The sequence below is a fragment of the Marmota monax genome, unplaced genomic scaffold (assembly GCF_021218885.2).
Source record: "Marmota monax isolate L192 unplaced genomic scaffold, Marmota_monax_Labrador192_F-V1.1 WCK01_AAM20220418_F8-fsc00005, whole genome shotgun sequence".
NCBI lineage: Eukaryota > Metazoa > Chordata > Mammalia > Rodentia > Sciuridae > Marmota > Marmota monax.
The window spans coordinates 4,052,377-4,070,540 of NW_026692254.1; the positions used below are offsets into that span (position 1 = coordinate 4,052,377).

Genomic DNA, 18,164 nt, shown 5'->3' on the forward strand with positions numbered 1-18,164 from the left:
CACATCTCTTCTTAGCATGTTCATGGGTGCCCGCTAATTATGTACCCTTAAAATTGTTTTGCTGGAAATGTTATGCAGGCCCTAGGTTTCTGTAGATGAGGTCACATATGGTCCACAAGCAACTGGTTGGAACTCAGATGGAGTCCATTTCTAGCGCAAATAATTTAGCTGAGATCATAATTTATCTATTACCACAATAATTCTGCATAAAATCACCAAAAATCTTAGTGGCTTAAAAAAACACTTATTATTTGCTTGTGTTTCTGTGAGTAATTTAGGCAGCGTTCAGCTGGGTAGTCTAGTTTTGACTGGCTTCCCTCATACATCTGTGGTCAGCTACAGGTCAGTTGGGCACCTCAGCTTCTGGGAGTTGCTGCATTTGGCTGGAGTGATGGGAAGTTTTAATCCTTGTGGTCTTTCATCCTCCAACAGTTTAGCCTGGACTTATTTATATGTAAGGAGATAACACAGGGGTTGAGAGTGGGAGACAGATGGAGAAGAATAGAAAGACAACGAACACAAAGATTGTGGAAGGCTGCCACAAATTTGGTATATCACGTGCTCACTTCATCAGCACCTAATGGTAAAATTAGAACAATACAGAGATTAGCACAGGCCCCTGTGAGAGGATAAAATGCAAATTCATGAAGTGTTGCATATTTAAAGAAACAAAAATTGGCACTTTACCACATTCTCCTGGCCAAAGCAAGTCACAGAGCCAGCCCAGATTCACTGCATTGGAAAATAGACCTCACCTTTTTGGTGGGGGAGTTGAAAAGTCACATGGCAAAGGGGATGGATACAAGGAAGAGGAAATGTGGCCATGTTTGTAATTTTTCTCACCTGTTTTTGCAAGTCACAGGAGTGAGGAATTGAGAAGTTATGTAAATTGCCTAAATTCACAAAGCCAGCAAATGGCAGGTTTAAACCTGGACGATCAGACCAGTGCTAAGCATTCAGCCCCCTTTCCCATCTTCTTGACTATTACAAGCCTCAGCAATCTTACCTTCTTCAAAAATTCTCAGCATAGAGTTGACCTCCAGAAGAAAATCATTTCCAAAGATCTTCTTCCTTGAAGAAGAGGTTTTTAACAGAACCTGGAGCTGGTGTTCTGGTGGGTTTGTGGATAGATTTTGGTAGACTGATGAGTGGTTGAGTAGACAAGTGGGTAATAGGGTGGATGGATGGGTACCTGAGTAGGTATTTGAATGGGTGAGTGGATGGATGGATGGATACATAGGTAGGTTTATGGGTAAGTAAATGGGTGGTTGGGTGCATGGGTAGGTGGATGTTGGCAAGTACAGGGGCTAAGGATAGCTTCTGTCTTATCTCTATTCGGGTTTTACCAAAGTCGAGGGCAGGGAATAAAGAAATCTGAGGTGGGTACAGTGGCACATGCCTGCAATCCCAGCAACTTGGGAGGCTGAGGCAGGGTGATCCAAAGTTCAAGGACAGCCTCAACAATTTAAATATGATTTTTAGCAACTTAGTGAAATCCTTTCTCAAAATAAAAATAAAAGGGGCTGGGGGTGTAGCTCAGTGGTAAAGCACCCCTGTATCAAGGAAGGAAGGAAGGAAGGAAGGGAGGGAGGGAGGGAGGAAGGGAGGGAGGGAGGAAGGAAGGAAAAAGAAAAGAAAAAAAAAATCTGAGCCTCCAAGGCAAGAGATGTAGCTCAGTAGAAGAACACTAGCCTAGCATGTGCAAGACCCCGGGTTCAATTCCCAGGACTGCAAAAAACAAAACATAAAAATAATGGTAAGGATGTGTGTGGGGGGGGACATACTCATACATTGCCGGTGGAACTGCAAATTGGAACAACCATTATGGAAAGCAGTATGGAGATTCCTCAGAAAACTTGGAATGGAACCACCATTTGACCCAGCTATCCCACTCCTTGGTTTATACCCAAAGGACTTAAAATCAGCATTTGCAGTAATGCAGCCACATCAATGTTTATAGCAGCTCAATTCACAATAGCTAAACATGGAACCAGCCTAGGTGTCCTTCAATAAATGGATAAGGAAAATGTAGTATATATATTCAATGGAATATTACTCAGCTTTAAAGAAAAATGAAACTATGACATTTGCCAGTAAATGGAAGGAGTTGGAGAATATTGTGCTAAGTGAAATAAACCAATCTCCCTAAACCAATGACTGAATATTTTCTCCAATATGCAGATGCTAATTCACAATAAGGTGGGGTGGGGTGGGGCACTAGGGAAGAATAGCATTACCTTAGATTAGGTAGAAGGAAGTGAATGGAGGGGAGGGGAGTGGGGATAGGAAGGATAGAATGAAACAGACATTATTACTTTATGTACATATGTGACTCTACAATATGACCAATATGATTCTACAACATGTACACTCAGAAAAATGATAAATTATATTCCATCTATGTATGATATCAGAATGCATAAATGCATTCTACTGTCATGTATAACTAATTAAAACAGATTTAAAATTTTAAAATAAATAAATAATTGTTTTTTATTTTATTTTATTTTTTTGTATTAGCGATTGAACCCCGGGCATTCAACCCCTGAACCTTTTTATTTTTTATTTTGAGACAGGGTCTCGCTAAGTTGCTTAAGGCCTTGCTAAATTACTGAGGCTGGCTTTGAACTTGAGATCCTTTTGCCTCAGGCTCCCAAGTCCCTAGGATTATAGGCATGTGCCTGGCAAGAAAGAATAGTTGTGAAAAAGAAAGAAAGAAGGAAATCTGAGCCTTAAGGTGGCATATGTTGGAGCCTTTAGGTCTGAAGGCCACAATGAAGCAGGATGGCCTTTCCAATCAGGGAGCTGTGAGCCGTGTGGGGCTCTGAACTGAGAGTTGAGAGTGTAAGGCTTTCCTTCCTCCAGAGGAGTGAGTGCCCAGGGTCCATTTTAAAAGGTATCATTTAAAATTTAGTCCTTAAGCACAAGCTGATCACCTTCCACATCTCTAGTCTGCTGCAGGGTGTGGGGATTCCAAGAAGACCCTGACAGAAGGAGTTTTGGACAGGGCCCCCCCTCACAGAAAATGTTGTATAGACTCAAGTCCTGGCTGGTGGCCACAGAGGCCTTCTTTCTCCCTCTTTGTGGGTCAGCTGGATAATTGTTGCGGACCCATATCTGTGACCCATTTGTGTCAAGGACCCCAGCCTAACCTAAAGAGATTTGTGGGCATTGAGGCACAAGTACCATGGTCCATAGCTAGCATGCTGTTGTCTATGACTCCATTTCCTCCCATAGAACTCTGAGAGGGATTGGGGCCCCACCTGGGGCAGGTATAACACCTCCCAGATGAGGCCTCAGGGTGCTGCAGGATGAGCAGCTGCTTCCCAAACTGGTTCCACACCCACCAGTGTCCTCCCAGTACCAAATGCTTGCTCCTCTTTCTTCTAAATTCTTTTGAGTCTTCTTGGTGGCTTTTCACCTAGACATACCAGATATCTAGATAAAGGCAACAACCCTTTTCAGTCCCACAAGTTTCCCTGTGCCTCTCTAATTGGTACTCTCCAAGGTTGTCTTTCTGACTTTTATCTCCATAGATCACTTGTGCTAATTCTTGACCCTCCTAAAAATGGAATCATTTTATAAATATCTCCTGTTTTCGGAAGGTTACACCCACTGTTAATTTGAACTAGCCTTTCCCTGCGGGGCTAGAGCTCTGAGGGCAGGTTTGGGTCTTAATCATCTCTGGGAATCCACAGACCCACCCACCCACCCACTTACAGCTCCACCAGCCCTCAGGGTAAACAGTGGACATTCGTTCAGTCCAGCGATCACAGCACCCACCATGGCTAAGAGCCCCAGTTACCCACTTTCAAATATGGATGCTCTAACTTAGAGCACTGTGTGAACTTGAGTTTGTTTCTTAACCTCCCTCTCTATTTTTTCTTTATTCAGATCAAGGAAAATGATACTACTTGACTTCTAGTGTCATTGTGATGACAAGACACATCAATATTGTTATTAATTTAGTTATTGGTGCATTATGATTATACATAATAGATTCATTGGGACATATTCATACATGAAATGAATATGCACAAAATATAATTTGATCACTTTCATTCCCCTTCCCCCACTGACTGTATTGGTTTCCCTTCCTCCTCCTCCTCCTCCTCCTCCTTCTTCTTCTTCTTTTGTAGTGCTGGTGATTGAACTCAGGGCCTCATGCATGCTAGGCAAGGGAGCTATCATTAAGCTACATCCCCAGTCCTCTCCCTTCTATTTTCATAATGTCCCTTTTAAAATATTTTTCTCTATCTTCTACATATAAGAGAGAACATTCGACCCTTGACTTTCTGAGTCTGGCTTATTTTATTCAAACACAATGCTCTCCACTTCAATCCATTTTCCTGCACATAATATTTCATTCTTCTTTATGGCTAGATAAAATTCCATTGTATTCATGAACCACATTTTCTTTATCCATTCATCTGGTGACAGATACCTAGACTGATTTTATGACCCGGATTTTGTGAATTGTACTGCTATAAATGTGGGTAATTTTAAAGCTCTTCCAAACTGGAATATAGTAGATCTATATAAATATTTGTTAAATGAAGAAATTTCTGAAAATGAATTTTTTTCTACCTCAGCAGCCCTATTTTTAACCTTCATCTCCTAAGCCAGGGATCCACAAATTATTTTTATTTACTTATTTATTTGTTTTTGCAGTGCTAGGGATCAAAACCAGAGCCTCATGCATACTAGGCAAGCACTCTACCACTGAGCTACATCCTCAGCCCTGCAAATCTATTTTCTTTTTTTTTTTTTTTTTTGGTACTAGGGGCACTTACCCACTGAGCCACATCTCCAATCCTTTTTTATATTTTATTGGCTTTGAACTTATGATCCTTCTGCCTCAGTCTTCTGAGCTGCTGGGATTGCAAGTATATGCCACTGTGCCCAGCTGCAAATCTATTTTCACAAGAAGTTTTTATTGGAACACAACCACATTGATTGGTATATATTTTGTCTGATTCCTCTCACACTACAGTGGCAGAGTTGAGTAGTTACAATGGAGCTATTTATAGCCCATAAAGCCTAAAATAGTTGCTGCGTGACCCTTTCTAGAATAAATATGCCAATCCTTGCCCTGAGTTCTCCAAACCCTCCATAAAAAAAAAAAAAAGAAAAAAAAGAAAAAACTACCCTATAGCTTTAGTACAAACTGCTCTGACCTGGTAAAAATATAGCTTCTGTGGAAGTTTTATGTTCAAATGCCTATCTTTTGTGTGAAAAATCCTCTTGAGTCCCACATTTCCCTTGATCTTCAACATGGCTCTGTGGGCCCAGCCTTTGGTGGCTCTTTGTTGGGGGAAACAGGGTGGGTTTGAACTTGCAATCTCTAAGAGTAGAGACAGGTGAGAAGAGAGCAGACAGGCCCTCTGGGAATTCAAGGCCACACAGAGAGAGGCTGGCTGCTCCCTCGCTACCAGGCAGGGCACTCTCATAAAATGCCCTGTTTGAAGTTCACTGTTAAGTGTTGGCCTCAGGGGCCTAGCTCTGGCAAGCCTGCCACCTATCTAGCACTTTCCACTAAACTGGCTATGGGAGAGATTACTCAGGAGGGCCCCAGACACATGATAATGAGATCCAATTATTATGTAAATCTAGGGCTGGTTTTAGCAGGCCATAGGTTTCCTGGGGCATTGCTTAGGGCCTTACTGTTGTTATTGAGAATGGACCATAAGAAATAGAAGTTAAGAAAATAAATAAATAAATAAATAAATTCAATCTTAGTGTAGTTCTTTGGAACCACCTACCAGATATATTGAGCCAAAAGTACAATAATAGTAGCTGGTGCTGTGGCACATGACTTCAATCCTAGCTTCTCAGGAGGTAAATGTAGGAGGATCTCAAGTTCTAGTCTGGCTTCAGCAACTTAGCGGGAGACCCTGTCTCAAAATAAGGAGATGTAGCTCATTGGTAGAATGCCCCTGGTTTCTACCCCAGAACCACAGGGGGAAAAAAAATCAGAATAGTGCATGAGTTTAGTATTTTTTATGTTGAAAGGGGGGAAATTGCATATATATTTATTATTATGTATATGTAGAATAATGCCTCCCGCCAAGATATTTACATACTAATCCCCAGAACCTGTGAATATGCATTGTACATGAATGGCAAGAGGTAGTTTGGGTCTCTAGTCAGCTGACCTTGAGATGGGGGGATTATCATGTGTCATCAGAAGGCCCATTATAATCTTTGGCCTTCTCATGAATGACAGAAGGAGCCTCAGAGTCCAGTGATCTGAATGATAGAGCATGAGAAAGATTCCACCCACCTTCCCAGGCTATGAAGATGGAGATCAGGAGACCTGACAGGGAATGCAGGCAGCGCTAGAAGCTAGGAAGCCATGTCTGGTCACACCTGGACTTGTGGGCTTCAGAACCATAGGATAACGAACTTGTTAGGTCATTAAATTTGTGGTAATTTATCACAGCAGCAACAGGAAGCTTGTATAATTATATTAGAAATTTGTGCCTGGGCTGTAGCTCAGTGGTAGAGTGTTTGCCTAGCATGTGTGAAGCACTGGGTTCAATTCCCAGCAGCACATATAAATAAAATAAAGGTCCATCAAAAACTAAATATATACACATATTTTAAAAATTATATAAAAATATGAAACAAATGTTTCTCCTCAAGCAACTAATCAATCCCTAGGGAATCAGCATTTATTATTATTATTAATATTACTATTGTTATTATTAGTCATAGTGGTAGTAGTAATAGTAGTAGTACTATTACTATTATTATTGGATCAAAATAATTGACCAGTCAAGTACTAGAAAAAATTCTCTTAGTCCAACAGCATTAGGAGGCTCTTCCTCACCAAGGGCCATATTGGGTTTTCTTTTTCCATTTTTTTTTTTCTTTTTCCTTTTCTTTCTTTTCTTGTGATTGAACCCAGGGCCTTCTACTAATAAGTGACATCCCAAGCCCTCTTCAACCTTTTTAAATTTTATTTTGAGACAGGGTCTCCCTAAATTTCACAGACCGACCTTGAACTTGGGATCCTCCTACCTCGGCTTCCTAATGAGCTGGGATTACAAGTGTGCACCACCCTGCCCAGCTGGATTTTCTTTTAAAAGCTCAAAATTTATTCAGAATATCTATAAATCCTTACTACTCAAAGCGTGGTCGTGGACCAATAGCACTGGCGTCCCCTGACAGCACATTAGACATGCTGAATGTTGGCCTCCCTCTGCATTTTAAAAGATGCCAAGTGACTCATATGCCCATTAAAGCACAGGAAACACTGATCCAGCTCATCTTTCCTGGGCCAGGTGCCTTAAAAGAACACATCATACTCTTTAATTAGCATGAGAAGTAAGGCAAGTTTATTTCCCCATGTTTTTTTTTTTTTTTTTTTTTTTTTTTTTTTTTTTTTTTAAATATTTATTTATTTATTTTAGTTTTTGGCGGACACAACATCTTTGTTTGTATGTGGTGCTGAGGATCGAACCCGGGCCGCAGGCACACCAGGCGAGCGCGCTACCGCTTGAGCCACATCCCCAGCCCCTTCCCCATGTTTTTCTTTTCCTACCTCCAAACTATCCTCCATTCCCACAGAAGAGTCTCTTCCCCTCTGCTTGGACAAAGTCCCAAGTGATCACCTTCATAACTTGCCTTCCCCATGAGATCTGTAGATCACTTCTGTTTGGCACTTGGCCACCCTGAGGACTCATTGTCTATTCTGCATATATTCCCTGGGAGCCTGCCTGGCATCACGCACCCGTTACCACCAGGTCCCCTGTGACTTGTGCCCATTCTCCTTCCAAGAGAGCAGGGCTGCAGGACTGCACTACCTCCTCCCCCTCTATCCTTCATAGGTGTTTCCTCCCTGATGAGGGCTGGGCTACCCACCACACCAGAGTGGAGCTTCTTGGTCTTCAACAAAGGGTTTCTGTCATTCGTCATTGGTTGCAATCAAGATAGCTGCCCCACTTGTCCAGGGGGCTGCTGAGTAGATGACATCAGTGTAAACTGTCCCTTCTCCCTCTTCTCCCCACCGCCCTCAAGCAGAGCCTCTTCACACTTTATGGTCCCAACTGATTTCCTCAGTGACTCAGTTTTTCTGTAAGGACACATTACTATTTTACCTCAAGTTCTCCCTGAACACCCGAGAGTATGTTGTGCTCCTTAATTGACTTCACTCAACTGTGACCTGGCATGAATTGGGAACGCAGTTTCTCAACAGAACTCCTGTGCCTCAGAACTAGAGATGCAGCCTCTGAAGTTGTGCATCTGAGAGGCTTTGCCATTGAATTTTCCAGAACAGGCTTTGTGTAGTGGTCACATGTATTTTTTGTGTAGTTTTCCATGATTCTCTCTCCCTCTACCCCACCTCAGTACTGGGGTGTTGAACCCAGGAGCACTCTACTACTGAGTCACATCCTCAGGCCTTTCTATTTACTTTTTATTTTGAGACAGGGTCTCACTAAGTTGCTTAAGGCCTCAATAAATTGTCCAGAATGGTCTTGAACTTAGGATCCTCCTGCCTTAGACTCCTGAGTTGCTGGTATTACAGGTGTGTGCCAATGTGCCTAGCTGATTCTCATTTTTTTAAATTTATTTTTTATTTATTCTACTTAGGTGTACATGACAGCAAAATGCTTTTCAATTCATGGTAAACAAATGGAGCACAACATTTCAATTCTCTGGTTGTACACTGAGTAGAAACACACCATTTGTGCAATCATACATGTAGGGAAATGATGTCCATCTCGAGTCCCACCATCTTTTCTAGCCTCATAACCTCTCCCCACCCTCCCCTTTGCCCAATCCTCCCATGAGTCAAAAGAACCATATTCAGAATAGTAGCTGGTGCTGAGGCACATGACGTCAATCCTAGCTACTCAGGAGGCAAAGTAGGAGGATCTCAAGTTCCAATCTGGAGTTTCAATATCCACTATTCAGAAAAAAACATTTGGCCTTTAGTTTTTGGGTTTGGCTTACTTAGCTTAGCATTATATTCTCCAACTCCATCCATTTACCTGCAAATGCCATAATTATTATACTATATACTCAGAATATTTAATGCTGAGCAATATTCCATTGTGTATATATACCACAGTTTCTTTATCCATCCATCTATTGAAGGGCATCTGGGTTGGTTCCACAGTTTAGTTATTGTAATTTATTGTATTTTAGCTATTGAATTCAGCTGCTATGTCATCATAATATTCTGATTTAAATCTGCTGGATGTAGACCGAGGAGTGGGATAGCTGGTTCAAATGGTGGTTCCATTCCAAGTTTTCTGAAGAATCTCTACACTGCTTTCCAAAGTGGTTGCACCAATTTGCAGTCCCACCAGCAATGTATGAGTGTGCCTTTTCCCCCACATTCTCTCTAACAGTTATTATTGCTTGTATTCTTGATAACTGCCATTCTGACTGGGATGAGATGAAATCTTAGAGTAGTTTTGATTTGCATTTCTCTAATTACTAAAAACGTTGAACACTTTTTCATATATTTGTTGATTGCTTGTATATCTTCTTCTGAGAAGTGTCAATTCAGTTCCTTAGCCTATTTATTGATTGGGTTGTTTGGGTTTTTTTGGTATTAAGTTTTTTTGAGTTTTTTATATATCCTGTGTGGTGGTCACATCTGATGTATGTGTATGGTAAAAATTTGCTCCCATACTGTAGGCTCTCTCTTCACCTCAATGATTGTTTCTTTTACTGAGAAGTTTTTAGTTTGTGATTCTCATATTTTAAAGATTTTCAGTAAATGTAGAGAATTGGGCATGGTGGTGAACATCTGTAATCCCAGTGACTCAGGAAGCTGAGACAGGGGGATGAAAAGTTTGAGTCCAGCCTTTTCAACATAGTGAGACCCTGTCTCAAAATAAAAAGTAAAAAGTGCTGGGGTGTAGCTCAGTGGTAGAGTACCGCAGGGTACTGAGGATTCAATCCTCAGTGCACAAAAAGAAACAAGGAAAGAAAGTGAAAGAGAAAGAAAGAAAGAACCCGAATTGTCTGCATAGAACTACATATCATGGTAGACTAAGATATGGCCCCCCCAGTACACCTGGAATTACCTAATACGTCTCCACAAGTTAGCCTCTAAGGCGATATGCAAACTTGAGGTTTGTATTTTCCTCACCTGGCTATGGGGGCAGAACCCTAGGACTAATGTTTAAACTTGCCAGTGAAGTAAAAAGGGACAGCTATTGTCCAAAAGCAAACAATGCTTCTCTGTTTCCTACTTCAAGAGGAAACCTCAAGTGTGTTGTCTTAGTAAGAATCCAGGAGACAGTAGCATTATGACCTGTGATCTCCCTGGAAGACTTTGATTTCGACAACTTGTCCAGGAGGAGATGATCAGTTACCAGGAACTTTCCAACCACGGTTCCAAAAGCAAGTTTCGAAGAGAACATTAAAATTCTAAGGCTGGGAAAGAAGGTCATCACGAGGCAAGATGGTACCAAGACTGGGACTGGAAGTATCATGACATGGGACTTCCCTGCCCTGTCTTCCAGGTGGGGAAACCAAGGCACCAGGAGATCATGTGGTGAATTCAGATGTGCCAGACCCTGCCCAGTAGTGTTAGCATCCAGGGGCAACTGTGTATGTTTTCTTTCGGCATTAACTTCATGGGTGTATTTCCATGGGGCCTCTCTTCTCTTAGTATCCATCTTAACCGTTCAGATCACAATGAAAACATCTCTTAAGATCCCAGGAGTGGTGGATTTGGAAGTCCCACAACATTGTAAATCCCTGAATTAACAAAATACTATATACAAGCTGGAAGCTGAGGTAAAGCAACAGTTATTTTATTTTACTTGGATTTGGAAATTAGCTGCCTTTTATTAAACCTCTTACTAAGATTGAAATGGACCAAAATGACTCTAAAGTCATGTACTTGACTCATGGTATGCCTCTGCCTATTATTTTTGCTATTAAACCCAACAACTTATAGCAATTAGTATGTCTTTTTTTTTTTTTTTTGCTCCCCCCCCAACAATCATTCAGAGATACATCTTACATGCCATTAGGTTACCCATTTTTAAGTGCACAATTCAATGGTTTCAAGTACATTTACCAGAATTGTGCAACCACCACCATCATCCAATTTCAGGACAGTTTCATCATGCCCCAAAGGAATCTTGAGACATGAATAGGTCAACAGTCATTACCCAAGCCCACCTGACCCCCTCAGATAATAAGAGCTTTTGACTAGCCCTTTACTCCATGCCCAAAGAGTTTATTATTAACAGGCAGCAGAATTTTCACAAGGGCAGGCTGAACTCCACAGAGACCTGTTCTGCTTACACTGACTTCCTCCAGCAACTGTTCAAGCACAGAGACTCTCTGTCGCCTGTTGGGCTGACTTCCTCCAGCAGGAGTTTGTTTTTTCTGACTGCTGGATTACAGAACATGGTCATTTCCACTGCCATTTCTATTTTTGGGTGGAAGAACAGTCTACCCAAGTTCTTCCTGTACGTGAAGAAGCAACCACCACCTTTTTTTTTTTTTTTTGTACCGGATTGAACCCAAGGGAGCTTTCCGTTTTTATTTTTTTATTTTGAGACTGGGTCTCACTAAGGTGCTGAGGCTGGCCTCCAAGTTGCAATCCTCCTGTCTCAGCCTCCTGAGTTGTTTCAATTACAGGCATTCACCACTGCTCCTGACACCAAGCACCATTATCTTTTTCACAAATGACAAGTGATCATTTGTCTAGGAACTTAGTTATCAAGCCACCAGGACACAGAAATGGAATCAGTTTGACCATAATAATGACTGAGTTTCATGTAACCATTTTTAGTTTCCATGTTCGAGAGAGAATGTGATATTTTTTTCTGTGTGTGGTTTATTTCACTTGACAAAATGTCCTTCAATTCCATCCATTTTGCTGCAAATCACAGAACATCATAATTTTCTATGGCTGAATAATGTTCCTTTGTGTGTGTTTGTGTGTGTGTGTGTGTGTGTATCATATTTTCTGTATCCATTCATCTATCAATGGACTTTTTAGTTGATTCCATATCTTGTCTATTGTGGGGATTGCTGCAATATACATGAAAATACCTACATCTCTTTGATATGCTGATTTCATATCCTTTGGATATATACCCAGAAATTGGATACCTGGGTCATTGCTAGATTTATTTTTACTTTTTATTATGTATCTATACTCTTGTCTATAATGGCTCTATTAGTAGTTTCCCAAGAGCCTTCCTATGCAGTTTCCATTTGATATCATCAACTTCTCTGTGAGGGTCACATACATATTTTCATAAACACTCGAACCCTTGCTGAGAATATAGCCAGGAACCAAAAATGCTAATTGCCCTCTATTTTCCCTTGTCTTCTGTTCCATGCTTACACAACCAACAAATTGCATTAATTTTTGTTTAAATTTTAATTCGATATATATATATATATATATATATATATATATATATATGCAAGAAAAGAGAAACCAGATGAAACAAATTAAAAACAAATATCAAAATGGTAGACTCAAATCCAATTATACTATGTACATTGAATATAAATGCACTCAATACCTCAATTAAAAAGTCACGAGGCTGCAGTGGTAGAGTGCTTGCCTCCCATGTGTGAGGCCCTGGGTTTGATCCTCAGCACCGCGTAAACATAAATAAATAAAATAAAGAAATTGTGTGTGTGTGTGTGTGTGTGTATATATATATATATATATATATATATATATATATATATATATATATATATATATATATGGAAGAGTTCATCAAACTAAATATAAAAGCAAGACTCAACTATATCCTGTTTACTAGAGATGTAATTTAAGTTTAACCAACCCCATGGTTTGATAGTCTTACCTGGGAAAGGGTATCCTAGGGTGGTCAGGCCTTAGCACTAGAAAGACAAATTATCAGAACACGTTTCTCTACAAGTAGTTGAATTCAAGAAAAGGGGCATCTTAATTGAGAGGACAGTCCAAGAACTTGTGTCTGGAAAAAAAAAAAGGCACAAGAATTGCTATAGTTTGGATCCTAGATGACCTCCAAAGGCCTTGTGTGGAAGGCTTGGTCCCCTGTTCATGGCATTATTCAGAAGGGGGGGGGGCTAGTGGAAGGAAGGAAATTAGGTCACTGAGGGCATGGCCCTTGAAGTGGACATAAGGACCTGGGCCCCTTCTTTCTCTCTCTCCCTCCCTCCCTGTCTCTCTCGCCCCCCACCCCCCTTGCCTCTCACTCTCTTCTCTTGTGGTGCTGGAGATTCAACGCAGGGCCTTACACAGGCTAGGTAAGTGCTCTACCACACTGAACTACATCCCCAGCCCCTTTTTAGTTTTTATTGTTAGATGTGGTCTTGCTAAGTTGCTGGCATGGACTTTGAACTTGCGATCTTCCAGCCTCAGCCTCCTGAATTGTGATTTCAGGCAGGTACCATTGTGCCCAGCCCACAGGTGGTATCTTTGAATTAGCCTGACTTTGTGCCCTTTGAGCCCTAGGCTGACTAGGGGAGGGTTGTCTCACCTTGGATCTTCATGTTTCTTTCTTTGCTTTGTTTACTGATGCTGTACACTCCCTGGCTTTGCAGGTGACTCCCATAGGGAGTATGTCTGGCCAAGCCCTGTCCCACGCTTCCACTGAGCTTGCAGTGCCTGGAGCAGAGCAGCGGGTTGAGGACCTGAGGACAGAGATGAGACTCACCTCTAAATTCTTCACCTCATCTGCAAAACAAACAAATAAATAAATAATAAGCCTCTGAGTCAAAGGGTGACAGGTCCTGGCTGTGTGATGATAACTGAATCATGTATGTGCTTCTTGGCTGGAGGCCCAGGTAAAAGCTATCTATGGAAAACACTGGCAGAGGGAAAAAAAAAATCCCTACATTTGTGTAATCTGTTGCCTTGTTCTTTCTCATCAAGGTGAGCTGGCAAGGTGGGGTGGCTGGGCCAGCAGGCGGGGTGGCTGGGCCAGCAGGCTTGGTGGCCCTCTAGAGGTGGGGACACTTTGACTCTTGCTCTAATCTTCTCTGCATCCTGCTATCTTTTTCCTCATCTCTCCCATTCTGGGTTCTGCAATGAAGGTTCAGAACTGAGAGCTGTTCTGGGCATAAGACCTGAGGTGATCAAGAGATGGCTGCAGCTCTTTCCTCTAACAAAAGAAGGGAGAGGGAGAGGGAGAGGGAGAGGGAGAGGGAAAGGGAGAGCCCAATTTACATATGGATAATGCTTCTCAGACTAAGAAAGGAAAATGCTAGCATAGTCCATGCATCCTTAGAGGGGTTATTTTCTTTGCCAAGCTCTGGGATGGTTTTTCCTTGCTGGACCTTACTATGTGCAGGGCTCAGGCAGTGTTGGCCACAAGTAGCCATTTATTCCACAGATATTTATTGGGTAGCTTTCATGCGCCACCCACTGCTCTAGGTGTTAATTAAATGAAAGAAAAAATAGAATAAAACCCTAGTATCTAAGCTAATTACAGAGTTTCTAAATGTTCATACAGAGATCTGGGATGTTCTTTTAGTTCTATCATGTAGATATCAATAATCATATTTTATTTTGTTATGATTAATTAGGCAGTGATATTACTTATGCATCTATTCCAGTGCTGGGGCAGGAAAGTCGCAAGATGAGCCTGAAGCATATTGAAAAAAGGATGGAAATACATCAAAAGTTACCACAATCAACCTGAAAGGGTTCCTAACGGCCAAAGCTGGAAAAAAAAAATCAGGCATAAATAAATAAATAAATAACAGCAATACTGGGTTATAACTCATAAGATAAAATAAACATGAGTCCATACTAATATGGTAAGCTTTTTAAAATAAGTAAATAAATAAGCAAGTAAATAAATAAATAAATGGGAAAGGACAGCTTCTCCTTATGGAAGAATTATAAATAATACATGTAGGGGAAGAATGAGGAAAAAGAAAATCACCTCGCAAAAGGAAAGTAGTAATTGTTGGGTTCACTGATAGATTGTTGAAAGGAGTCATCAAAAGTTTGAGGCAAAATAATATATTTTCAGTCTCAAGTATTTCCTTTGAGATGTTTATTAATTGCAAAGAGAAAAACAGTAACTTTACAATAGAAAAAATCCAGCAGAAACTACCTTAACCAAAGTGCTCAGAGATAATATCCCCCACTGGGAGACCCATTGGCAAGGTACACCACGGTATGATGCACTGAGGATACGGGTGGGGTATGGTTGTTTGTTTGCCATTATAAGCAATATAAAAACCAACTGGTGCTGGGTGTGGTGGTGCACGCCTGTAATCCCAGTGATTTGGGAGGCTGAGGCAGGAGTATGGCAGGTTCAAAGTCAGCCTCAGCAACTTAGCAAGACCTTGTCTCAAAGTAAAAAAAATAAGGGATTGGGGTTGTGGCTTAGTGGTAGAGCGCTTGCCTAGCATGTGTGAAGCATTTGGGTTCAAATCTCAGCACCACATATAAATAAATAAAATAAAGGTCCATTGACAACCAAAAAATATTAAAAAACAAAAATAAAAAGTAAAAAGGGCTGGTGATGTGGCGCAGTGGTTTAGCACCCGAGTTAAATTCTCAGTAGAAGAAGAAGAAGAAAAAAAAAGGCAACAACAACAACAAAGAAAAACAGTTGGTGTGAGTTTTCTTTCCCTGTCTTCTTGATCTTGTAACTTCTTCTGGACTGACATTGGCATATCCATGTTCTCAGACCTGGGCCAGAAAGATCACACCTCTTAATCCATGGCTTTTGTTACTGGGACCCAGCTGACAGGGAGGAAATTGAGATAAGACATTTCTCCATACTAATTAAGCTTTTAGGACCTTCTGATACAAAGGGTCAAATTTCAGCTACCAAGGGAGTTTTGTATATCACTGTGCTTATGCAAATCATAGAAACCAACAGTTAAGAAGAAATTTGTATGTTGCCTTTTGTACTGCATCTAGGGAACAGAGAAGCTGAAGATTCCCTACTTCTATCTTTTGGGTGTTTTTCAAAGAAAACATTTATTTATTTAATTGTCTTTGCAGTGGGGGATCAAATCCAGAGCCTCACAGATGGTAGGCAAGCACTCTACCTCTGAGCTACCTTCCTAGCCCAGAAAACTTTATTTTTAAGGAAACTGATTTTTATTTTTCGGTGCTGGGAATTGTACCCAGGGCTCCCCACACATGCTAGACAAGTGCTCTGTCACTGAACTACATCCTCAGCTCTTATTTTTTATTGTGAGTAAGGGTCTTGCTAACTGCCAAGCCTGAACTTGGGATTCTCCTTCCCAAGTAGCTGGGACTATAGGTGGATCACTGTACCCGACTAAGGAAACTTTTTTTTTTTTTTTTTTTGGTACCAGGAATTGAAACCAGGGGCAATTAACCACTGAGCCACTCCCATCCTTTTTTATATTTTATTTTGAGACAGGGTCACACTAAGTTACTTAGGGCCTTGCTAAATTGCTGAGGCTGACTTTGAACTCGGGATCCTCCTGCGTGAGTCACTGGAGCCACTGGAATTACAGGCGTGGGCCACCACTCCTGGCTAAGGAAACTTTTCCAATGCCATGTGCTATATGTTCTTTCTTGATCTATGAAATAATAACACTGGTACATCAACAGCTGTGCATGTTGTCTACTGCCAAAAGGCTCTCAGGTGAGGGACAAGCAGAGGTTGAAGTCCATCTTCTTCCTGCTCCCCAAGGGGCATGCCTCTGGGGTTTATCCACCAGAGGAATGGATACTTCTAATTGCACAAGGTGCTGATTGGGCTACTTACTGTTGGCTCTGCCAGTAAGCATAGCACATGGGTGATAGAAGCAGATCAAAGATATTTAGTTTGATATGTCAAAGGCATTTTGATGGTCTATGGCTATTAAAAAGTTTTTTTTTTATCATTTTACAGCAAATATCCCATTCTAAGTCTAGTGTTTTATTGAAAAATTAAGACTTAGGGGGCATGGTGGCACATACCTATGATCCCAGCAACCGGGAGGCTGAAGCAGGAAGATCCAAAGTTTGAGGGCAGCCTCAGCAATTTGGTAATACCCTCGGCAATTTAGCAAGACCCTTAGCAACTTAGTGAGATCCTGTCTCAAAACAAAAAATAAAAAGGACTGGGGAAGTAGCTCCGTGGTGAAGCATCTCTGGGTTCAACCCCAATTAAAAAATAAATAAATAAATAAACGGAAAAGAAAAGAAAAATTAAGACTCTAATGTCCCAGAAACCCATTATGCTACTCATGCATCATTGAGAAACTTCCTGGGCTGGGGACATAGCTCAGTTGGTAGAGTGCTTGCCTTGCATACACAAGGCCCTGGGTTAATCCCCAGCACCTCTCTCTCACACACACAATTCCTGTACATATACAGTATATATTTGTGCACATATATGCATATATACATATTGATCTATTCAAAGGCATCTTACTCTTCAATTCCCCATTTCTTTAAATAATATTCTTTTTATTATTATTATGGTAAAATGTACACAAAATTTCCTGTCTTAACTTTTTTTGTGTGTGTGTGTGTGTGTGTGGTGCTGGGGATTGAACCCAGGGAGGGTCTTGTGCATACTGAGCTTTATTCCCAGCCCCCTATTTTAACAATTTTTAAGTGTACAATTCATCAGTATTGATTGTACAACTATCACCACTACCTATCTCCAGAACATTTTCATCATCCTAAATTGAAATTAATTCTGTATTCATTAAACAATGGCTCTCCATTCCATTCCCTTCTCCTCCACCCCATCCCTTCACCATCACTATTCTATTGTCTGTATGAATTCGAAGACTCCAGGTCCCTCATTTAAGTGGAATCACAAAGCATTTGCCCTTTGGTGTCTGTCTTATTTCATATAGCATAATCTCTTCAAGGTTTGTCCATGTTACAATACTTTGGGGGGAGGGCACTTGCTTTTTTTTTTTTTTTTTTGATGCTGGGCATTGAACTTAGGAGCACTCTACCACTGGCCACATCCCTAGCCCTTTTTATTATTTTTTTAAAAAATTTGAGACAGGGTCATGCTAAGTTGCTTAGGGTCTTGCTAAAGTGCTGAGGCTGGCCTCCAACTTGTGATCTTCCTGCCTCAGCTTCCTGAGTTGCTGGGAGCCCAGGCATGTGCCACCATGCCCAGCCCTTGATTTCAGATTAGCTATTGTGAAGAATGCTACCTTGAATATAGATGTTAAAGAGCCCTTTAACACACTACTTTAAATTCTTTTGAGTCTGGATTCAGAAGTGGAAT

General features: G+C 41.0%; 1 non-coding gene across 1 annotated transcript; it reads left to right on the plus strand.

The window, feature by feature from the left end:
- The first annotated feature begins 558 nt into the window (after nt 1-558).
- On the plus strand, nt 559-664 carry LOC124089553 (U6 spliceosomal RNA). Its single transcript, XR_006850780.1, has one exon. It is a non-coding gene; the product is annotated as a U6 spliceosomal RNA (small nuclear RNA).
- Nucleotides 665-18,164: the final 17,500 nt, after the last annotated feature.